Here is a 24,240-nt window from a genome sequence, read left to right on the forward strand (position 1 = left end):
TGGAGACAAGTGTACAGAAAGAATCTCCACGCTGCTCTCATGGTACTCAAACCCAGAGTTTTCCAATTAAGCTGAATACTGGGATATTCAGAGCTGACAGTTGAAGTACACACAGTGCACAGATGAGCTATGGAATTTGCCACTCACAGGATGTGATTTGGATAGCTTTAACAGGGGATTAGACCAGTTCATGGAATGTAAGGATATCCCTGGCTACTAGTCATGATGGCAATATATTACCTCCAATATCAAAGTTATGCCTCTGAATATCAGTTGTTGGGGAACACAAGTGGGAGAGTGCTAGTACACATGTATCCTGCTTGCAGGCTTCCCACACACATCTGGCTGGTCATTGTGGGAACAGAATGCTAAGCTAGGTGGACTTTCCATCTGATCCAGCAGTGCTTTTCTTTTGTTCTTTTACTACCAATGAGCTTCTGGCCTGTTTTCCTGAAGTTGTGAAAGGTGCCCAAGAATTAACCCTCCACTCGGTATTATGACAAGAAGGATCCTTCCGATAGCCATTTAGGGACAGATTCCAAATTTAGTAACAGGTTCCCAGTTTAGAGACCCAATCCCCAGGCGGGGACAAACATACCCAACAGCAAGGAACAAAAAGGTAAAACTTCTGTGTTAGCCTTCTACAACTCCAGGCGCTGAGTATTCTTCCATCTTGATGGTGTGTGACTTTCCAGCTGGTATTTCAGTAAAAATATTGTTGTATGCCATCCCAATCTCCGAGCAGTGCGAGATTTCAGGGGTTCCAGGCACTTACGGTACTCAGGGTTTGTGTTTCCTTTTGGAAATGAGGCACAGCGGAGACTGTGGTGCCATTGTGATATATGGATTACATATGTATACAACCTGATCCTACAATGGAGGGGTTCACAACATTAACACCCTAAAGGAATCTTGCTTCTCCCATAGCTGCAGACTTGGATTCAAACAGAAATCAAACATTGCTCTGACTCTCTCCTGCTTGTTGCCTTACTGCTAGGTCACATTCCTGCCCAAATTCTGCTCTCAATTCTGGCTTATTCTGTTGAGGGAGGGGGCTGCACCCATTTGCCATCTTGCACCAAACACCTTAATCTCCCATCACCTCACCAGGAAGCTATGTTGGCCATTTCTTGGAATTAAAAGGCTGGATTAGTTTCTAACACTTGCTGGTTCCCCACCCCCCACATTCATAACAATATATTAAAAGAAAATTCTGGCTTTTACAAATATAATAGGGATTGCCTATATAAATGTCCATTTTATTTAGAAACTGAACAGCCCACAGTGTTGTGAACACCCCAATATAACTTCCTAGATGATTTGTCTCTAGAGCTGACCAAACCTGGCTTGAGTTTAGGGACATAGCCAGCTTTCCTGGGGTGCTGAGAAAGGCAGCCTTGGAAATGGTAGGGTCTGCCGCTGCTGGCACCAAAAAAGGGGGCAAGTGCCATCTCTGTGGGTGACACAGTGAAAGAAAATTGCATCAACAATGGGCCTCATGTTTTGCCTGTCCAACTCACGCAGCTGTGAAATGTGGTGAATTGTGCCCAAGCTGCTGGAGTACAATATTCTGTGGTTCTGTGAAATTTGTTGCTACTGTTATGGGTAATTCACAACTCATGATTACTGTTATTCAAGTGTAATAATTATATGTATGTTAATGGCACAGTATGTTGCTGTATGTTTTAAAAACAGTGGGGTCTACTAGACCCCACACATCATCCTTGTAGTAGCCTTATGTATTTTACATTGTGGGTATTATTGACCCTACTTTGCAGATATGTTAAGGTTTTTTTTTAGTTACATGCAAATGATGTCATGCTTAATATTTTCTCACAGGTGTTTTATTTGTATGGTTTTCTTGGGGTACATTTGAACCTGAAACTGGACTGATATACTCAGTGGAGGATTAATTATTATACTAGTCTTTGTTAACTTATTCCAGGTTCCTTCAGTTGTTGGCCTCTGTAAGGTTAATAATAATAATAATAATAAATCCCCATTCAACCTAAGGATCCTGGGAGAGTTACAACAACTTAAATACAATATTAAAAATAGTTTAAAAACTTAGAATTACAAAAAATGAAATCACATCAGATGCCAAAGGCCAGGGTATATATAATCATCCTCCCTTCCAAAGGATTGGAAGGTAATATCCAAAGTAATAAAAGTTTGAGAATAAGACCCAGGAAAAAGCTGGGAATGTCAGAAACTTCATTGGAAATGGGAGTGGAAATTGTCACAATGTGCATGTTTGAGGTCAGGAATGGAAATCACAGAAGTGAAATATGGGGGGGGGGGTTAGACTGCAAACGTTACACACATAATTATGTTATTTTCTGCATTGTTTTGGACATTTCCCTTCCATCAAAATTAATCTCACAATTAATTATGTTAGTTTCAGGCATAGTGGATAGTGAAATGAATAATGTAGGTTTCAGTGGAAGCTGAATGTCAGTAGAATAGCACTGTTTATGATAAACACAGAATGGGACAGAAGTCACCAGCTCCTTACATCCCTAGAAATCGCTGCAACACCTTCACGTTCTTGCTTGCTTGGCTACTATTAACAGCCAAAGTCTGGCACTTAGGCTGTTTAAATACATTTTATGCATAACATCTGACAGAGGCCTACATTTATTTTGTTGTTGTTGACTATATTCAGCCAGCGTTTGGTTCTTCCCTGCAGCAGTAATGGAAGCACAGATCCACATTCAACATAATGAATGTGAATTTCCCCCCACAATGCAGCTCATTCAAACCCACCGAGTGACTAACAATGGGTGCCTGGCAAGGGGCCACTCGGTTGCCAAGGAATCCCGGATGCCTTTGGAACACAAGAGGCTGTTACAAGGAGCTGTGCAGTTCAGCTACAGAACAAGGCCTCTTATTTGAAACTATTTTCAGAGACATACACAGTAAGAGGCACAGAGGAACATGCTTTTCCAAAGACTGTGGCAGTTTGCCAGGCAGGCTACTGTGGCTATTCTCTTCCTCTGAAGCCACAACACTAGAAACTGAGCTCTGCTTCCCCTGTTGGGCTTTACGGAAGCCCTGTGCTGGCTCTAAATGAATCAGAAAGGTCATTCTTGTTTACCAAATACCAAATGTCTCATTCTTGTGGGTCTCTTTCATGGGTCTTTGCTGGAGGAGCCTTAACTAGGCATTTCTGTAAACAAGCCTTCAAAGATCAGGTGTATGATGTAAAAACTAGAGCAATGTTGGCTTCATCCTTTAACAGCAGCTTATTTGTATGGGAGAAACAGTTGACGGAGTGCCCAGTGGATGGTCTCTTCAGAGCTGGCAAAGGCTGATAGCAGCCATAGCTTATCTCGGAAATAAGTAGAAGTGATACCTGAGTGTCATTACCTGGGACCCAGGTGAATGTCATGACCTGAGACCCACTGAGGTCAATATGGCAGACAGGCATTTCTGAGCATACATTGCTCTCATACATTGCTTTCACAGCTCTAATATTTTTGCTTTGAATCAGTTTCTACTGAACTTACAGTCCGCTGTCAGCAGGTAGCAGGACACCAAGGAGAGGTTGTGCCGATTAGGAACGCAGGAGATCTGCCAAGTTCCTTCAGGCTAGCTGGAAGGTGAAGTACAGAGTACCCCTATACTGACATGCTCTCACCTTGTCACAGAACATGTTTCTGATACACAACTGACCTCAGCCTGCTAAGCGCTAAGCCTGCACAAATATGTTCCCAGTCACAACCACAATGGCACAATGTATCTGTGCCATTGTCCTGCATAAAAGTATATACCTAGCTAAGCAGAGATTTTTTATGCACCTCAACCTGTCTTTTTGCTAACAAACAGGGCATCGCTTATCAGCTTCACATACAAGAAAGGTGAAGTGGCCTTGAAGAGACCAGAAGCTCCAAACTGACTGCTTCATGTAACAGACTACCAAAAATGCAATGTTTTTCACGGGACAGAAGAATAGTGAATTTATAAACTTTGTTCAGAGCTATCTGTTGCCATGGTACAGCTAGAAGACAGGAACGTGCTTTTTTGTATACCAGTAAGGAGTCCACAAGCTGTCCACATGTTCTGTTATCCAGTCATGTTTCTGAAAGGGATCACGAGCTAACCATGTAAAGAGAATGTTATTAAAGTGTCTTGAATTTTGTATTCGGGGTCCAGAATTTGGAGAACGCCTCTGGATCATTTATTCTTACTGCGGTCTGCAATAAACACACCCTACATGGCCCCTACACTTGCCTCCCACCAACTACCGGTTTTTTTGTCATTTTTTCATGGTAATATCACAGATTTTATGGTCTGTTGTTTTTTAGGATACCTAAAATATTTTGCTTATTAGGGGCTACCCCACATTTTGTGGCTTGGCTTTTGAAAAATAGGGGGTCCTCAGTAATTAGCTAATTGGGAACCACTGCTGCATAGCATTATGCTGCTTCTATGATGCTGCCTCTGCCATCATTACCACTGATGACCTGCATCTTCAAAGACAGCTTCCCTCCCTGCCCCCAGGCTTTCCCTGAATCCTGTATTCCGTATGTTCTAATGCTTTATTGTATTTCTAGTATTTTTATTGATGTTCTCAGTAGTTTGCATGGATGGGTTTATGGTATAGTTATGTAATATTTGCCTACACTGCTTAAACATATTTTATATATTGAGCAGTATAAGAAATGGTCTTAGATAAGTAAATACAAATAAACAAGAGGCACTCCTTTCAGGGGAGGCGCATTGTTAGGAAGTGATGGAGGAACAAGCACTGCTGGTGCTCACCTCAGTTCTGTGAATACTGATCAAGAGCAGGCTCCAGTCTCTGGGGAAGTGAAGCCAGCACCTTCCGCCAGCAGTAAATTGACTTTCAAAAGAAGAAAATAAATATTTTAAAGGCTTGCAGAGCAATCTCTGCATAACAGATCAGTTATACAAAGGCTTTAGCCGTTTCTCACTTGAGCGCAGGAAATAAACCTTAACAGGAAGGTTTTTGCCTTTTTAGAAAAAGGCAACTGGGAGAGCCGAATCTCCCATTTTTGTGTGCTGATTTTTATCCATTCAGGCTTGTTCACATAGGAAAGGGGCTGCCTAATGAGTAAAACTGCTCAGAAATTTAAGTTAATGCAAAGGAGTGGTACTAGGATTGCTGACTGGGATTAGGCATTCGCAACGTATTTGATCAGCCTTAAAAATTGCTTTGGGTTCACCCTTATAAGTTAAGACTAGGCAGCAATTGGATGACATGTCCAGGCCCAGGACATTTTACTGCCTGAGGCAGAGAAGCAAATGGCACCCACTCCACCCACACTCCACCCCAAGTCAAGGTGCATAGCACCCAAAGCCAGCTACGTTATTCTGGCACCTGTAAACAAAAATCCCCAAAAGCAATTCTCCCCGGCAGCAAAAATGCAACAACAATAATATAACTAGCCCCTTTCATCCAAAACTTAGGTGTCCAAGGCAGTTTTAACCTGATACTGCAGCTTCTTCTCCAATTATTTTACACTGGAGGCAGTCTCCATCAGCCCTAGCTATCATGATCAATGGTCATGAATGGCCACAGGTTCTCTATGACTCTGATGTAAGGTATGCATATGGATATTTTTAGATAAGGTATTAACTTTCAAGGCAGAGAAACTATTTGACAGGGCACACACAGACACAGAACAAAACATGAGCAAAGCCAAGTGTCTCCCCTCCCCGCTTGACTACGAAATGCCCATAAGTAAGATTCAGGCAAAAGCTACAATAAGTATACTTCTTCTCAGCATCCCTTGGGCTTACCTTTGAGTACTTACTTGGGAATGGAGCGCAAAGGTCCTCTTTCCTCTGTGTTGCAGATTCTTTTATGTTGTTTTCCTGGTCACTATAAGCCCTGCTTCCACTAAGGGGTCCTTTTTCTGGGCTGTTTGTGCAAGATGAGTCTCCAGCCTCCATGAGGAACTACAGCTGGAATGCATGATTTAAATATTGAGGAAGATTCATACAACTGCTCAGTACATCACAAGTATTTTGCAGGAAGTCCAGAAGAGGAACTGCTAGCCATATGGAACTTGACACAATCTTCCAGATGTTAATATGATTATTTATTATTTAGAGGGCTGCCAGACAAGGTCTGTGAAAATTCACCTTTTTGAAGCTGCATGGTTGCCTAGTTACATATTTTTTTAAAACTCATTGTCTCAAACACTTGTTTTATAATTGGCTTTATTTTGGTTTTTCTATTGCTAGCAATATTGTCAGCTGTAAAGGTGCATTTTGTAACTTTATAAAAACAAATGACCTTGTTGATAACTTGACCTTTTTACATGATGTGGGGCATTCACCACGTACATTCTTTGCTGATATTGTTTTCACAGTTTATAAAGCTTTGTGTGATCTACAGAGCCCATGTGTTGTGATGGTGATGTGGTAGACCTACCAGCACATTCCAAATACTGCCAACTCATGCCAGCCAGGATGGAAAGGAGGGATCTTTTTCACTATGCCAGCTGAGTGAGCAAGGACTGGGGCCCTTGGAAGATCTGTGGGGCTTTGGATCCAACAGATCCAATGCAGTTGCACACTGCCCCCAAACACCTCATTTGAGGGCTGACTGCTCCTGCTGATGTGAGTGTCTTGTCTCTGAGTGTTGTCTCTGACACTGTGGAGCCCAGGGAGCCATGGGTTATGATGGAAGCTGGATGAAGGCTAAAGCCCAATTGGTGCAAGTCTTATTCTGGCTAGTGCACATAGCCATACCATAACTTACCATGTAGCAGTGTGGGTCGCAAAAAGGGCACATTTCATAGCTTGCATTGCATTCTCTAGCAACCAGCAGGCTGAGCTATTTATTAAGGTCCAGAGGCTGCTGATATTCATTGTGGGAGAGGGACTTCTGGAGCATTTGAGGACCCACAGTGATCAACTGGCTGCACATTTTGAAGATAAAAGTCTCTCAACATCAATGTGATAACATTGCAGTTCCAGTCAAAATATCCAGTGCTGGTCTGTGATGTGTTATGGGATTTTTATTTTTATTTTCAGTTCACGCAGCCTGATGATGTGGACACAATGCTTGCAGCTATATGTCTGACCACAAGCCCTCTGTACCCCTGACCCTCTTGGCTTAGTAAATCTAGGTTTTCCTGGTTGGTCCCAGAGTGTGATGAACACTTTCTTGAGTGTTATTTTGAAAATGGTGGCGATATGGCCACTCCTAAAGAAACCAGCCTTAGACCCTTTTGTTTGGACTAACTGCTGACCAGTCACAAATACTCCATCCTAAGTAAGGTGGTTAAGAGGGTCGTGAAGGGGCAGCTGCAGGCATTCATAGCTATCACATATTATCTAATTTCAGTCTGGGTTCAGGTCTGACCATGGGACAGACCTGGCCCTGGTTGCCCTGATGAATTATCTTTACCAAAAGTGTATGAGCCTCAATTTCTATGTGGCTTTTGCCACATGCTTTGTATCCTCCTGGACCAGCTCCAAGGAATGGGAATTAGGGGCCTTGTGCTACAGTGGTTTTAATCCTACTTACATGACTAGGCCCAAAGAACAGCATTGGGAGAGTACTACTATTCAGCCTCCCCAATGCTTTGGCATCTCTATATGAAACTTTTGGAGGAGGTCATTGGGAAATCTGGGGCATGGCCCATCCCTATAGAAGGTAGAAGCCACCGCCAAAGAAGATAAAGAAGATTGGTAGAATAATTCAGTGAATATGCAGGACACATTAGACAATTTGAAACTCAAAAAGGCATTGGTTTTTTTCCCTTTCTTTTTTCTTTTATATAAGGGGAATGTTTAAAGCCTAATCTTGTGAGCTTTGTGTATAGGCTTTTACATTAGCTGAACTTTTAAAAGTCACTTGTAATAAGATGAATAAGGTTTAAAAATTAGATTGTTAAGAATATAAGATGTTAAGGACGTGAATGAATAAGAGTAAAATAATGGAACCAGGAGGGGGAGTGGAGGGAAGTCAATTAAGATTTATGGCTGAAATTGTTAAAAGTGAATTTATTTGTTTTTTGTTATTTTTGGGAAATTAATAAAATGTTATCCAAACAACAACAACAACACGGAAATCTGGGGCAGGGTCCTTACTGTATGCTGATGATACTCAGCTCTGCTTCTCCACAACATCTGAATCAGGAGACACTGTGCAGTGGGATGGATGAGAGAAAATAAGCCTGAACCCAAGGAAGATGAAGGTGCTGGGGGGGGGGGGTCCTGTGACTGATAACTTAAGACACTGCCTGCCTTGGATGGGGTTGCAGAAGCAGATATGCCATCTGCGGGTGCTCTGGGATCTAGCATTGTAACTGGAGGCCCAGGTGGCCTTAATGGCTAGATCAGGAGTAGTCAATCATTTTATACCTACCGCCCACTAATGAATCTTTCTTGATGGTAAAATTTCCTTACCGCCCACCAGTGCTCGGTGGTGGGAGCAATTCAGTTTGTGCCGTAGAACCCCCTACCACCCACCTAGAATCCTGAAACGCCCACTAGTGGGCGGTAGGGACCAGGTTGACAACCCCTGGGTTAGGGCTACCTATTACTAACTTTGGATGGTACAAGAGCATTGACTCTTCCTGGACTAGGATAGCTTGATCACAGTAGTCTTGGCCCCCGTGATTTCAAGACTGGATTGCTGCCCTGATGCTTGGTCCAGAAACTGCAGTTATTGCAGAACGCTGCAGCACAATTGCTAACAGGAGTGAGGTCCTGTCAGCACGTTGTATTTGCATATTATACCTGGCTCCTGATTTAGATCCTGTGAAATAGTAAACACACACACACACACACAAATACATTGGGATTATACAAATAAATAACAAATGAAATGAAATATTATTTTACTATTTATTCCTAGAAGATACTGAAGGTTTAATATTGAAACCCTTATCTATGTGAACAGGGGCAGTCCTAAACTCTCTGTTGTGTATAGTGTTAGGAAAAAGGAAGTGCATGTATGTTTCAAGTCAATTTCACATATGTGCCAAATTAGGTGGTCTTGGGTTAGCTTTACTCTCTTACTCTCTCCCTCTCCCACCTTCTGCCTCTTAAACTCTCTCAATTTGCAACACAGACCACAATTTGCAACACTTACACAGCTGATGCAAGAATTACCACCATATATTATATGTAAAGTGCTGCAAATAACACCCCCCCAAAAAAAATCCTGTACAAATGCTGTGTTGTTATCAATTTGTCACGCATATGAAGATCAGCTCATCTGACTACTAGTACAGCATCATCTTAAAGGAAACAAATATGGAAATAGGACTGATTATGCATACCTAATAAATGAGGCCTTGTTTAACATGAAGCTCCCAGAATTCCTCTCAGTGCTGGCTGGTCATTTTCACAGCGGAATGTGAGGCAGTCACAAGACTGCAATGTTGCTTGTCAATTGAATGGAGTCATGGCCATTTTCGCTAGCAACACAATAGTTTTTTTTGCAAATGAAAATGCTATATTGACTAGAACAGTCATTTGATTTCTTAATTATTAGCTGGTTGGAAAGTTATAATAAAGGCACAGTAACATATAAAATGTTCCGTTCTTGAAAATTTTCTGCATTTTCGGTTCTTGAACCTATACGTTGGTACCTCGGGTTAAGTACTTAATTCGTTCCGGAGGTCCGTTCTTAACCTGAAACTGTTCTTAACCTGAAGCACCACTTTAGCCAATGGGGCCTACCGCTGCCACCGCGCCGCCGGAGCACGATTTCTGTTCTCATCCTGAAGCAAAGTTCTTAACCTGAGGTACTATTTCTGGGTTAGTGGAGTCTGTAACCTGAAGCGTATGTAACCCGAGGTACCACTGTAATGGGTCTTGAACTGATGGTGTCAGGTGGAGATATTCTGCTTGTACATCACCACCTAGCTCTGACGAAGGGAGGAAACTGGAGGAAGAACAGCCTAATCAACAGAGGAAACCGCCTTCCTTTAGAAAGCTACAGCAAACTAGATGATACTGACTCCCAAAAAGGTTTTCAGAACAGGCTAGCTTGATAGTCTAAGCAACTAGAAGACCAGCTCTTAAATTTCACAGGAGCAGGTGCTGATACCCCTTTCCCCCTTTTGCATATGTCTGACATTGGTTGTGGCTTTTCTTCCTGTTTCACAGATATTACGCCAGCCTTGTATTTAAGCACTAGCCTGGTAACCATAGGTGACAAGAAATTGCATGCAAGAAAGTGAAGGGGCTGGTAGAAGTAGGAGAGATCATTCTGTTTCTCCTCTGGGCCCAGCACAGAACCAAGTGGGTTGCTAGGGGAGGGAAGACACCCTACTTTGTACCCAGTATAATAATAATAATAATAATAATAATATATTTATTATTTAGACACCGCCCATCTGGCTGGGTTTCCCCAGCCACTCCGGGCGGCTTCCAAAAAAATATTAAAAATACAATAAAACATCAGACATTAAAAACTTCCCAAAACAGGGCTGCCTTCAGATGTCTTCTAAAAGTCAGGTAGTTGTTTATTTCCTTGACATCTGGTGGGAGGGCATTCCACAGGGTGGTCGCCACTACTGAAAAGGCCCTTGCCTACCTCCCTGTAACTTCACTTCTCGCAGTGAGGGAACCGCCAGAAGGCCCTCGGAGCTGGACCTCCTCAGTGTCTGGGCTGAATGATGCGGGTGGAGACGCTCCTTCAGGTATAGAAATACAGTGGATTACTGCAGGAGGGGAGGAACATGCTATCATTCCTCTGCCAGTCCCCAGCAGGATAGTAAGTTTTGTGGCCTTATTTACAAGGCTGTGTGTATCATACTATGTAACAGCATAATACAGAGACTATGGTAGAATTTTGTGGTGTACTCAGCCATCGACTGGACCTATGGTGGGGGTCCTTTTTCCGTGCATTGACACAGTAGTTACAACCCAGCCACCTCCTGCTTCCCAAGCTTCTTTGCACTCTTGGTCCAATTTGAATTGTTCCTCATACTGAGACAGGAAAATACATTCAAAAACAAAATGGACACACACACACACAACAAATTGGAGAGCTTTGTGAAATATCTCCCCTCCTGCCAAACAAAGTGTCACCCTCTATAAGAAATCACCTGTATTTTTATTTTGCCTTTTATATTCCCTCCTCCGCTTTCTACCTTTTGCTTTGAAATGCTCCTTTCCCCGTTAACATCACATTAATAACACCCACAAGTGATGGCGCCAAAACACAATGCATGCAGCCCAATTCTGTGCATTACAGGTAAATCCTATTGAGTTCAATGGAGCTTACTCTCAAGTAAGCATGCTGAAGTACTGCAGCCTATAAGGCATCCTGGGTGTCACTGCTGAAAATGCCACCTTCGCCAGGTTTCTGTGCTAAGAGGCAAGGCTGCATTTGCGATATGTCCTGACAACACGTTGACATCCATTTGAAGGGCAGCACAAGCACGAGGCTTGCTCTCTGATCGTTCCCGGGAGCATTCTTTAGCCTGCACTGACCTTCACTTAAGGAGGAGCCTGCTTGCCAGTCATCCTCCTTCAAGTCACGTCTAAAGCTGTCATGAGGAGGGAGTGGGAGGGGCACGAACCCTCCAGGCTTCCTTAGGACAACCCAGCTAGCTCAAACGGATGTGTGCCTATTGCATTATTCAGTGGAAACTGGAGCTGAAGCAAAAGCACATTGAAATAGCTCTTGCCTGGCCACTGGGGCCACATTACCAGTGACACTGACTGACTCACTCTCCGAAACACTCCAACTGCCAGTTTTACTTCAGATCATATCTGCCAGTAATTTGATCATGTCTTCTGTGCGCGCACACACGCACACACACGCACACACACCAACTCTATGGTTACTTTCCCCATCAGGCTTCTTCATCTTCCCAGGTAGAAAGCTCAGGAGCCCCATGTCAGCTTATTTCTGGCAGAAGAAATCACATTTTTCTTCTTACCAGACATCAGCAGGTGGCAGAGACATTGGCTGGTGGCACAAAATGATTTCAAGGGAAGGGTACGGAACAGGAAGGCCACAAAGGTTTTTTTTGTCTGAAAATACATAATCCCCCAGCTCTAATAATTAGGTTCCCTGTAGCTATGTGGCTGATGAGACGCTTTCTTTGTAGGATTTACAGCAGTGATGGGGAACCTACAGTCCACGGGTCTAATTAAGCCTGCAAAGCCTCAGAGGTTAGTTCTCCAGTCCATTTTGGGCAAACCTGTACATGCCCTCGATATTTTTGAAGTTGTAAAGCAAAGGTGGGGAACCTGAAGGCAGGGACTGTCTTATTATTAAAGTCCCTCCCTGGGAGTCTTTTCAGGAAAAAGAAATGCTCTAAATAATGAATAAATAGGTTTTTGGGTAACAGATGATACAATTAACACCAACGCTAGATCAGCTATTGTCTTTTTGTGGCCTAAAAATGCTGGCTTGTTTACACTAGTGCTTTATTTTACTTTTCATCTACTGTTCATGAGGACATTTCCCTCAAATTACCTAATAGAGATTGGAACCTCTGCCTGTCTGACAAAGAACAGAAGTTGTGCATTTATGGTGGTCAGTCAGTGGGGAAAGAATGACAGGCTTGGTGTTGTTGTTGCTGCTTTAAAAAGTGTTCTTATATTTAAACATTTCTAGTAAACCTCAATTTTCATTGAGAGCTGAAGGTGAAGCGGGGAGGGTGTATGTGTGTGTTACATTTTATTGAAAATGAGAAATTCGCATTTCCACTTTAAAGGAGAGTCAAAGCCACATTCAAAAATATTTTATGCTGTCTCTACCTTTTGATTCAAAGAAATGAAAGTGTGAACATATTCACATTTTGTCAGAAGCTTCCAGATTGGTCAGTCTTGTAGAGCAGCATAATAATAATAATAATGTTAATAATAATAATGTTAATAATAATAATAATAATAATAATAATAATAATAATAATAATAAATTATCTTACCCAAGCTACTGTGACTGATGTTATCTTATGAAGCTTTTGACTTGAACTTTTGTTTCTCCCTCCCTGCGATGCTTCATAGTAACCCCAAGAGGAAGATTCAGTAGGCTTTCAATGCTTTCCCTTGCCTCCTTTTGCCAAGGAGTCTTACTAACGGTACAATCCTAACCCCATTTACTTGGGAGCAAACCCCACTGACTTGCTTCTGAACAGACAGTTAGGCTTTCCCTGTAATATATCTCTAGGTGGGAGATTTCTCTTACAGTCAACTGCCTGCCACCAATCTTAATCCCTTTCCCTGCTGTTGCTGCCCCCTTGTGACTTCTGCTGGGGTTTACAGCCCAGTAGAAGCCCTTTATATAATTTGTGCTTAAACTGCCATCTCCCCGCCTTCTTCCCATGTTCATAATACAAATGGAATTCAAAACTGGCTCTGTTTTCATCTGCTGCCATGCAGTCACAATGTCCACAGTGTTTAAAGGTGTTCTTAACCATCCATTGTGAAATGACAACAGGTCCAGATCTCTCAAAGCAATCACTGTAGAGGTATAATCCTCCTTATCTCAGTAAATCAACCTTCAGACTTCTGGAGGGTGGTGACATTCAGTGACTAAGATCCAGGCTAGAGAAATTCACCCATGAGGGCAGCCCCACCGTGGGTGAGCAGCACAGCTTCTTGACTATTCTGCCTGCAAAGCCATGCTGGAGGAGGCACAAGTCACACACCCTGAAAGAGAAGCTTCTGGCTGCCTTTCTCCCTTTCTTGTTTATATCTCCTTATCTCTCTTCCTACATACTTAGGCTGTGTATACACACCATCTATTTAGAGCAAACCCCTCCCCCAAAAAATAAAAATAAAAAATCCTAGGAACCGTAGTTTACCCATTCACATAGCTACAATTCCCAGCACCCATAACAAAGTGAAGGTCTCAGGATTATTTGGGTGTGTGCGCTTTAAATGCATGGTGCATAGGCAGCCTAATTTTCCTTAGGAGTTGGGAAAGGGTAGAGCAGGTCAAATGAAATGCCTAAAAGCGCAGTCCTACACAGGTCTACAAAAAGTACATTTTGCTGAATTCAACGGAGCTCGCTTCCTGCTAAGTGGGTATACAGTTGCAGCCTAAAAGAGACAAACAATGGAAGGAGAGTCTCTCCTTCACTCTAGGTATGATTTATCTGGCATAGTCTCCTGGTAGGTGGGGTAGCCCTCATTTTGCAGAGATTTTATTGAGTGGGGATCGATGTCGCCCTGAAATATCCCAGTGCTCACCAGTGTGTGTGTGCGTGCATGCGCGCGCGCACACACACACCACAGACCACCAGCTGCTTTTACCATTTCTGCATTTCTCCTCTGCTTTTAAAAAGTATTAGTCCAAACAGTCCTCTTTGAAATTTAACTGGAGACAAGATGCTTTAGGTCAGGACAAAAGAAGACTGCAAATGGGACAGTGTTCTATAAAAAGAAACTTGCTGCTGCTGCTTTTAAGATTTGGTATTGATTTTTCCTTGTGTGTGCTATATCTGTTGTTACGCACAGAGCAAAGCAGGACAGGGAGATGTCTTCAGCGCTCTTCCTTGAGACGCTGCCTGCACTGCAGTTCATTAAGCCAGATAAAGATGACTGGATGTGCCAACTCAGGCAGGAATTGGGTAATATTGCCCACTATTTCCTGCCTCACAGGGTAATAGTGCCTTGTGCCTGCTAATTCCCTCAACTGACACATTCAGACATCTTCATCTGGCTTATCTGACACATTTAGATACTATAGGATATAAATTAAACTTGTTCTGCAGTGTACTTGACACTCTTTTAAGCGAGAGTGATCAGTAGAGCAGCCTCCGTTTGTTCTCAAAACTTGGTTCTGGCAGGAAATGCTACATTAAGTCTAGCAGAGCAAATGGGAATCTCAGGCCCAGGGAGACAAATGGGGCCAGATTCTCAGGACACTCCCCTCGGAAGACTTCCATTTTTGCACATGCTCAGGTGCTACTTGCTTTCACCCTTTAGAGCGCAATCCTACTGCTGTGTTGGTGGAGGATGGCACAATGTTGCTTCTCTGCCAGCCCCCACCAATTGAAAGGACCATTACTGGAGGGAGTGGGCTCTACTATGGAAGAGGCCCCAGTTGCACCCAGGCAAGTTGGCAGCTACTGTTAGAAGTTCTTCTGCCAGCAGTAGGAAGCAGGAAGTCCCCAAATGGGATGGAGTGGGGTATTCATTCCTCGAGCCCCTTAGATATGCCAGCCTGGAACTGGTGTAGCAAAGAGTGGGCTGCCTCCCCTTATTTTGCCCTGGCTGGTGAGAGAAGACAGGGCTTGGGAGGTGGTGGCAGATGCACCACTCTGCTCTTTCTTGGTTAGGATTCCCCTGTTAGTTGCTCAAGGAACTTTCTGCTGCTGACACATCTTCAGGATGCTATAATCAATGGAAGTGTTTGCTGCTGCTTCTGCCACCTGTTTCCTCCCAGCTGCCTCTTTCCTTTGCAGCTCTATGTCAGTCTGGCTGGCTTGTAAACAAAAACTCACAGAACAACAGCCAATCGGAGGATGACACATCATGACAAACGGGTGGGAACAGAAGGGGCTCCTGCAGACTGCAACATGCCACTGGTGCAATAAAACTTCGTTAGCGGTAGATTTACGTTAGAGCATCTACACATCATTCTGCTTTATTAGTTCTTCTGCGCTACTTCCCCAGCTTTGATGCGCTGTTGCTGTCTGGAGGGGCAACCTTGAGCTATAGCACAACAAAAGCAGGACATACCCTTTATTCCTTGAGCATATAAGACATAGCATGTGTGACACAAACCGTAGTCTTCTTTTCAGGATGTTCCTGCTCTGTTCATAGTCAATTTCTTGCTTTCTGACAGTGACACATATAAGGATGGGTGAATCTGTTCATTTCAGTTTCTCTCAAGTTCTCATTTTCCCAGTCTTAAATTTGGTTCTCCACATTTCCACATCAGTTTGATGATGATGATTTTTAAAGTCCTCATGCAAATTCACCAGCATTTTGGGCGAATTTCTTTTAATATACTTATATTTGTATGCAACTTTGCCTAACATGCACATTTTTGCAAGCAATTTTCCTGAATGTAATTAATTTTTGGGTATATTATTGTTACCAACATATGCATTTCTAAGGCACATTTTACGCTAGTAAATGGACACATTGCTTGGTTGGAAAGGTGCACTGCAAAATTCAGAGAAATGCAAATTTTGAAGGACAGTTGCATATTGTTTCAGAAAGCATGTATTGAATAAGTTCACCTTCAAATGCAAACTGAGCCAAACTTCTCCCCTAATCCTAGGCACAGGCAATATTTGGATAGTCTTGATCAGGGAGCGAGGTGCGATATGTGTGGATTGTGTTAGTTGGCGGCAAAGGGACATGTAAGCACATGCAGTACACCAGAGGAACTGAGCATTTTCTGTGGGCTCTGCCTACTGACCCACCAGGCTCTCCCAAGTCCTGCCTCCTGACCTGCCAGGCACATCCACTTGACCAACTTGGCTCCACTGTGGAACTCGCTTGGCAACGTGGATGGAACTTGTAGTTTCTCACTGCCTTCGTCTGCTCTCCATCACCAAGGAATGGGAGTAAAATTGTGCAAATGGGTGAGTGATGCAGCTGGGCACCTGGTCATGCTCTGACTCTTGCGGTTTGATCTTCCCCTAGATTCTCTCAAAGGGGCAACTGGGTATCACTGAGCAGGAAAGAGACAAGCCATAATGGAGCAGGCCCCACCCCTGAATGAAGGTCACCCGGCAGGCTACAGAGCCACAGCCACCTGCATGTCCTTGCACGACAGAGTGCTTGATTTTCCTGGCACGTCGGAGCAAAGTTCTGAAATGTAACTGAGCTCAGCCCTGGCGGCACTAATTGTTCAACTTTCAGATTTTGGAGTTTTTTAATCAGCTTGTGCCAACGGGAACAAAATTGCTGCTACCAGCAGAAGTGGTTTTTGTACGCACAGTTCCAGCCTCCCCCCCCCCCCTTGCCGCCCAACTGCGACTGAAAATCAGACTCCATGCATTGACTTAATGTCTCCCTGCAAGCAGCCAGAAACCTTAGCCTTGTGACGCAATTCACGTGGGGTTATTTTGGGGCAGAGATGGAAGCTGTTTATAGAGATGCCTGCAGCCATAAGTCAATTGCAGCTCGCAGATCTGTTGGTCTCTCTGCACCACCTATCAGATTACACATGGCAGGGCAATTGGGGTTGCAAGAGCCAGCACTGGCGTGACGGTCTCTCGGTCTCTCGGTCTCTCTCTCTCTCTCTCTCAGATATTATCTCTACCAGCTGGTTTGGTAGTTATATTCTCAAAAATGGAGGCAGACTCTTCACACAGTGGCAACATGCAGCACAGAGCCAACAAGAAAAGGGATCTGTCCCCCTTGCATCCACTGGGTTCACCCACTCGAGACAGGTAGCTCTATGCCTCTAAAAATGATATTTGCCAACTAAAACTGAAGTTTCTGTGGCAAAATGCTAATCAGCTTGTAACAGACCTGATGGAACACACTTTTTATTTTTATTTATTTAAAATACATACATACATACATACATACATACATACATACACACACCCTGCTCTTTGACTTCACCTATCTTCTTGTTTGGGGGGAAGTTTCCTCTTCTGAAATCCAATGTGACCATGTTGGATTTTCTTGGCAAGCGGCTGTTTACATGTATTTTTAATTTAATAGCACCGTGGTCATTGCACCCAGTTGATTCAACAACCCTTGCATCTCGCACGAGGTCCTGGATGCCACTTGAAGTTAAATCCAGGGAGGTGGTTCCATTTGATGACCGGCTGTTCTAGAGCACAGTCTTGGAGGACATCTAGGACATCTTTGTCATAAGTGATGCACATATGTCACCAGTCTATGTCAGGGTAATTGAAGTCTCCATTACTGCAACATTCTCTCTTTGGGATGCTTCTTTGATTCCACTCTTCCTCTCAACATCTGAAGCATCATTATCTGAAGAAATGTAGATCTGGACTCTAAATACATTTCTGTTTTGGCCACAAAGACCATCAACATCACAGATAGAGCAAGCAACAGTCCATCTCCACAAAGAAGCTAGCTTTTACTTGTCTCAGATTCACAAAAATGTTAGAATTCACCTGTAATCTTTGTATTTTGGAACCATCCCGCCAAGTAACCAAATATGCCTTCGCTAAGAAATCTGCAGTAATCTCTGCACACGCTCTGAAATCCAGGACTCTGTTCAAGCAGGTAGCAAGCTTCTAGTTAAGTTAGAAAGACTTTAAATTTTTCATTTGCAAGTATGTATGTCTGATAGTTGCCTTTTCTATTTTTCCTCCTTTTCTCCCTTTTACCAAACAAAGTTCTTCTTCTTTAATACTTGGGATATTTGCCTTCTTGGGTTTAAAACAAAATTTCTCACTAATATCTTTCCCATGTTCTAAGAGTGCACACAGAACTTGCCCCTTTATGTTCTAAGGATGTGTTTAAAGTTCCTGAAGGGTTTTATGTTTATGCCATGGGCTTTGGTGAAAGAAATCAAAAGCATCTTTTTAATATTTTCCTAGAGCTGGGCTGGAGGGAAGGGGCTTCAGTAGGGCTTAGAAATACCCCATGCAGCTGGGAATTTTTTCCCCCCAGGTAGGTTTAGGCAGTGGTGACAGTGCATTGTGATTCTTTTTTTAGGAAACATTTGCAAAAATAGAAGAGGTCTGCCAGTAGGGAAAGTCTCCTCCCTTTCCCCCGCTGATCCGTCACAATGTAATTGGGCAATTTGGGCATTGAAGGAAGTTGTCCTCATTCTTTCATGCTCCATGTGTCTCATGTCATATGGGATTATCTCACACACTGTACAACAATAAGGAGACCAGATTTACAGCATACCTTCCCCTTTTGCTTTCACAGGGTACATCCAGGACAACTGATCCCTCACATCAGACTCCTTTCCTGAAGCCAAGGGCAGAGTGGGAAGTGCAGGCAGACAGAAGCACCCATTATGGAAATGGGCCGTGCCAGGGGTGTCTCTTGATGTCAGATGCTATGGGACTCAAAAGAGGGTAATCAAATCAAACGCTGAATATCTGCTCTCATTAATCAGATGGATTAAAAAATGCAGACTTGGGGGCAAAAGCATGAATATGGAGATGAATCAGCATAAAAGAAGGGGCTGCTCCAGGCCTCATCTTTCTCAGGTCACCAGGAGAGCAGGGAGCAAGGAAGGGCTCTGTGCGGAATGAGCAAGGAGGCTGAAATCATGCCCTGGGCAGTGCTGGAGCCTGTGGGGGCCAGGGCTGCTTGTCACGCTAAGGATGCATCTGAGGGGTGAAACAGTCAAACTGGCCTTGATCCTCAGGGTTGCAAATGGCCCATTCCCCCCTCCCAGCCTTGGCAACCTAATTCTCAAATTAATTATGCAAAATTGACAGATCTGGTTCAGGCTGGCGTCTACCAAGAACCAGGGACAGTGAAAGGAAGGGAAGGCTATCTTACTGAGGGGCTACTGAGGGCAGCAGGGCTTCGAAACACCATTTTCTGAAGGCATCCGCTCATTGGGACCAGAGTAGGAGGCTATTTTAATCCCAAGAGCCACAAGCCCTTCTGGGCAACCTTCTGGGGGCCGCATGCTAGAGGTGGACAGTTGGAGCAATGAATATGCACATTCATTGGAGCAATAATATGAATATTACCTTTGTGGAGTAGGCTAGTTTCTGTACACACTCACCCACACCCCTCTCTAGCTTCCACCCAAGAGGCAACCAAGAGGCATTATTAGAGTTCAAGGACACATTCTAGCCAAGCAAACTCAACAAGGGTGTAAAGCACAGCTGAGCAGGGGGGAGGAGAGTTATATGGAGCTACAAAAACTTGAATGGACACATCTGGCCCCCAAGGCTGAGGTGCCCCCTACTCTACTTTAGGGGGTAGGATTGAGCGGTCTCCCATCAACCGGAAGGCGCCATTTGCGTGGCTGTGCGCAGCACCCCATCCCTGAGAGCCTCCCCCCAACTGCTCTCCCCCCCCCCCCGCTGCCAGAACTGGGAGGTGGAGTTCTTTGTGTAGTTAAAAGGGGTGGAGCCTACCTGACAGCACACAGTCAGCTCCAGAGCTTCACCCTCCCTACCCTGACTTTGTTTAATGCTCTTTTATTACAGGTTAACTTTTTTACAGGTATTCAGGAGCTGCTACGGTCTTAGGATGGTTGCTATTAAGGGACCGGAAAGGAATTTCCCTGCATTGGCAAGTTTCACCTTCCCTGTAGCAGATTGGCAACATTGGCAGTTTTAGGCCTTGGGCGGAATCCTTAAGTCTATCATCTCTAAATGGGGGGGGGGGGAGAGATTGAAGCGGTGATATTCCCCCCCCCCAGGACAGCGATCCCAGGGTTCCCCGTTAAAGGGGCTGAGTTGGAGGGGAATCACTGGTCATACGCTGAAAGGTTGTCAGCGCACTCCCCAGTGTTGCGGTGAAATGGCGGTGGACACTGCGTAAACAAATGTCTTCCAGAGCCAGCCCACTTACCAGACAGACCTGATTACCCTGATGTGCTCCAGATCCCCAGCTGGGGACTGGGAGGGATACACACCCAATGCCTAAGCCAAGGTCTTCCTAAATCTGAAAGTTTAAATAAAGTTGTGGCCAATTTAATCCCATAGCACGTTGTCATGAGTCATTCATTTCTTCCAGGTGGCTCTTGGGGTTGGGGGTCTCCGCCTGGGCACGCAGAAAACAATCTACGGAGGTATTAGTGTAGACTTTCTATTATGCTTTCTTACACCTGCTGCCCTTCTAGCTTATCATTCCAGGAAGTGTCATCTGTTTTACTAGGTCATCCCAGAGGTTTGCTGGCTCAGACGATCACTGATGGTCCAAATCCTAGAGTGTTCATCCAAAGTAGCGGTATTTCTCTTTTTCCACGAGCACAAGGATTCCCCCAACCCTCAGGAGCAGATTTGGGGAAGGTGCAAGAGAGGAACGGGTGGGTGCAATTACATTGCGCCAACAAAACAAGGGCATTGGAAACTGCCCATTGGCAACAGAGTCCATTGAAATGTGGGGTTTTTTAAAGATAGATTCCCCCCCCCCCCTTCTAATCTCTGTGGCATCCATCTCTCCAGCAGCCTGCTTGCAGAGTGGCACCCTTTGAATTTCTCCTGCAGGCCCAGAGAGCGTCCTGGGTCTAAGCTGCTCATGAAAACTGCCCGCAGGAGCTACTGCAGGGAGATACAGCGCCATGTCACATCTTGCTGCAGTCTGCACTGTGTGCATTGTGTAGCCCTCCCTGCTTTGCCGGGTGACTCAGCAGTGGAAGAGAGTGGACGGCCCGTGTCATTACGGTAATGCTCCATTTCCAGGAGAAATTCAAAGGGTTTCTCCAGGGCAGATGTCCTGAATGCAGAATCCAGCAATGGCCGCAAGGTGACCCGGAGATGCTACTCTCCATACATCTCAATTTTCAGGCTCTCTACCTTGCCCTGGCCCACACCATATCTACTAACCCTTCTTGTTTTTTCTCTGAGTACATTTGCACTGATACGCACCCCCCCAAAAAAACCCCTACCCCTATTGCGTATGTGAGGAGAGATCCAGCAATCCATATAGCCAAACATATGCAGACACCCAAAGCCCACCTGATAATTAGGTGAGGGTAAAAGTCCCATCAGCAGGCACAACCTCTTCAGACCACACCAGCTTCTCCTTCCTACTGTCAACTTATCTGTTGCTGCCCTCCTAACAAATAAGACACAGAAGCCTTGAACCAATGAGGCACTCTGGGTCCTCCTTGGCAGGGTGCTTGTTTATTGTGTGTGGGAAAGGGCCTGGGCTGAGTTCTGTGACATCATTATGGCACCCACGTCATTGCCACAGGCTGACTGGCCTCTTCTCTGAGCGATACCATGAGGACGTTGTTTGCACCCAATGTCATGAACTGCTTAGGAAGTGGACACATTCACTATGGGCGTGGCTGTCATTGTTGCTATGTTGTTTTCCAGCCATGTGGGCTTTATTATAACAGCTGAAGTTGACACATTCTCAATATGATAAATTCCGTGCCCAGTACCAAAGATTTTGCACCTGGAATTGTCGAGGTCACACAGTCCTTCTAAAGAACAATTTTTTGGCACTATATTACATTTCCCTTCTATTACAATTGAATCTGATAATGGTGCTGGATCTGCTCATTCACTGCAAAACACATCCACAGGTACTCTATTTCAGATTTTCAGTCGGAGTGTAAATATCCAAAAAATTACTGTTCTGTGAACAGCCAGGATCACTTGAAAGGATTGATTCAAAAGTCCATGACTCCTTGAGAAGTTCCCCAAAATGTCCAGCAGGGGGAGCGTTTAGATTGCTCCTAGTGCTTGGTCAGACACATCAGTACTGCAAACGGCTGCTGCTGCTGCTTCCCACTAAGTAGGAGAGTTTGGGGGCATTATTAAACCCACCAATTTATTTAACCTGTTTCCCCAGGGGTTTCCTTTACAACAGTGCCCTAGAGTAGAAAAGGAAAGTTTGACAGGGAAGAAATTATGATTCCAAGTTGCATTTTCCTACCTGCTGTGGTTCACCATTTCCTTTGTTTACCATGGAGTCTAATGCAAAAGAGGCAGGACTCAAGACAGCCACTGGACGCCATTGCCTTTATTATGTGTTCACTATTCCTCCACTGATTTTGAGCACAAGCCTCTCTTGACCTGACTTGATTATATTGAAAAGGCTGGACCCAGGTTTGTGTATTACTGTGTTGAAAACTGAGCCAGTTTGAGCCATGTACATCTCCCGGCTTCAGCATGTCACGCACCATGCTGTATGCTCAGGAACTCAACAGATCAAAGGTCAAGCATACCCATCTTCTCCATCTCTGTTGCTCGGTTTGCAGGACTGCTTCCCACCCACCATGCCATGGTCCAACCCCTGGCATGAAACATTTGCATGCTTGAGAAGCACCCATCCCACAAAAGCCACCCTGAAGTCCTCCTTCCTAAGCCCTCCTTCAAACAATCACCCAAATGCACTGCCATTTTGCACATCCTTTCCATAGTGAATAAGATGTTCAATGTATGGCAAGTCTCTCTCTGCTGTACCAGCCTCTGGACTGTCTCACTAATACATTGCCACTAGCAGAGAGAAGAAGGCATGGTCCTTCTTGGGAGACAAGGCTGCACTTTGGGTGTCTTCCCCTCTCCTTTCTTTAGCTCCCTACAAAGTTGTGTTTTCATCACGATGTTGTCACAGCTCTGTTAGAGAGAGCTGAGTTCCCAACACCAATTTTGGTGGGGGTGGGGCAATGTTGCTGGGGAGATTATGAAAAGTAGGTTTCCCGAAAAATCGTTTTCTTTGAATGAATAACCTCTAGACAGGGCAGAGCTTGAAGCATGAGAAATGGGAGATGTCGGAGCTTTTATTCCAACATAGCACTTTGCACTTACCCAGCGGATGTTGTCCCTGTGTGAGCAATATGACTGGAAAGGCCAGGCATATTTGTAAGAGATTTGGGAAAGTAGAAGCGCAGATAGATGACTAAGGATAAAATGAATATTAGACTTATGTGTATAAGGCCTGACAGCCAGTTAAAAGACTGCTTTAATTAATTTAGCCAATTAATTGATTTAATTAATTAATTAAATGTAAATAAATGTGCAGATGACTGAAACCTCAACAGAGGTGCCTTTCTGAGATAACAGAGGAAATGCAAGTTAAATTAGAAAGAAACAAAAACTTACCACTCACGGTCAGAAGAAATGGCCATCTCTAATGGGTTCTTTTTCATTCCTCCTTACAGTAGCATATCAGACTCAAACTGGCCTAAAAACAACCAACCAAACAAGCGTGTATTGAACTTGCAACCTTCCTGGTTTAAAATGTCTTCCTACTGATTTAAATGGAATATCCAAGACCTTAAATTCTTGCTGGAAATGTCTATGGGAAATCCATTCTGAGCTGGCCCATGGAGGGAAAACAGAAGAGTCTAGGGGTGCTGCTGCCAGTGCACTCTCTCCTCCATTCCCAGTGATGGAAACATTTGGCACCAGCTCTTATTATGGCAATATCAGATTAAATATGTTTTCCTAGCAGGTGAGCATATTGAGGCTGGGCTGCAAAATAAAGCAATCATTTCATTTTCAGTAGGCATGAATTTAAATAAATTAATATGTTCACATTAGCAATATTTCCCTCTGGATGGTGCAAATGATTTTTAATATCCTACAAAGGGGAGAGCAGAAAAGGACACGTGTGTGTGTGTGTAGTGAAGGACTTCTAATCAATGCAAAGGGGCAGGATGAAGACAGTTGTGACATAGGAGAGTCAACTGGTCATTTAAAAAACGCAATTACTTTTTTAAAAGTGGCACCTTGAGCCCTTCAATCG

At 44.1% G+C, this 24,240-nt stretch overlaps 1 long non-coding RNA gene across 1 annotated transcript; it reads left to right on the forward strand.

The window, feature by feature from the left end:
• The first annotated feature begins 2,638 nt into the window (after positions 1 to 2,638).
• Positions 2,639 to 4,141, forward strand: LOC310699245. The gene is made up of 2 exons (XR_014522028.1): positions 2,639 to 3,082; positions 3,829 to 4,141. It is a non-coding gene; the product is annotated as an uncharacterized lncRNA (long non-coding RNA).
• Positions 4,142 to 24,240: the final 20,099 nt, after the last annotated feature.

The sequence above is a fragment of the Podarcis liolepis genome (assembly GCF_965112155.1).
Source record: "Podarcis liolepis genome assembly, chromosome: 1".
NCBI lineage: Eukaryota > Metazoa > Chordata > Lepidosauria > Squamata > Lacertidae > Podarcis > Podarcis liolepis.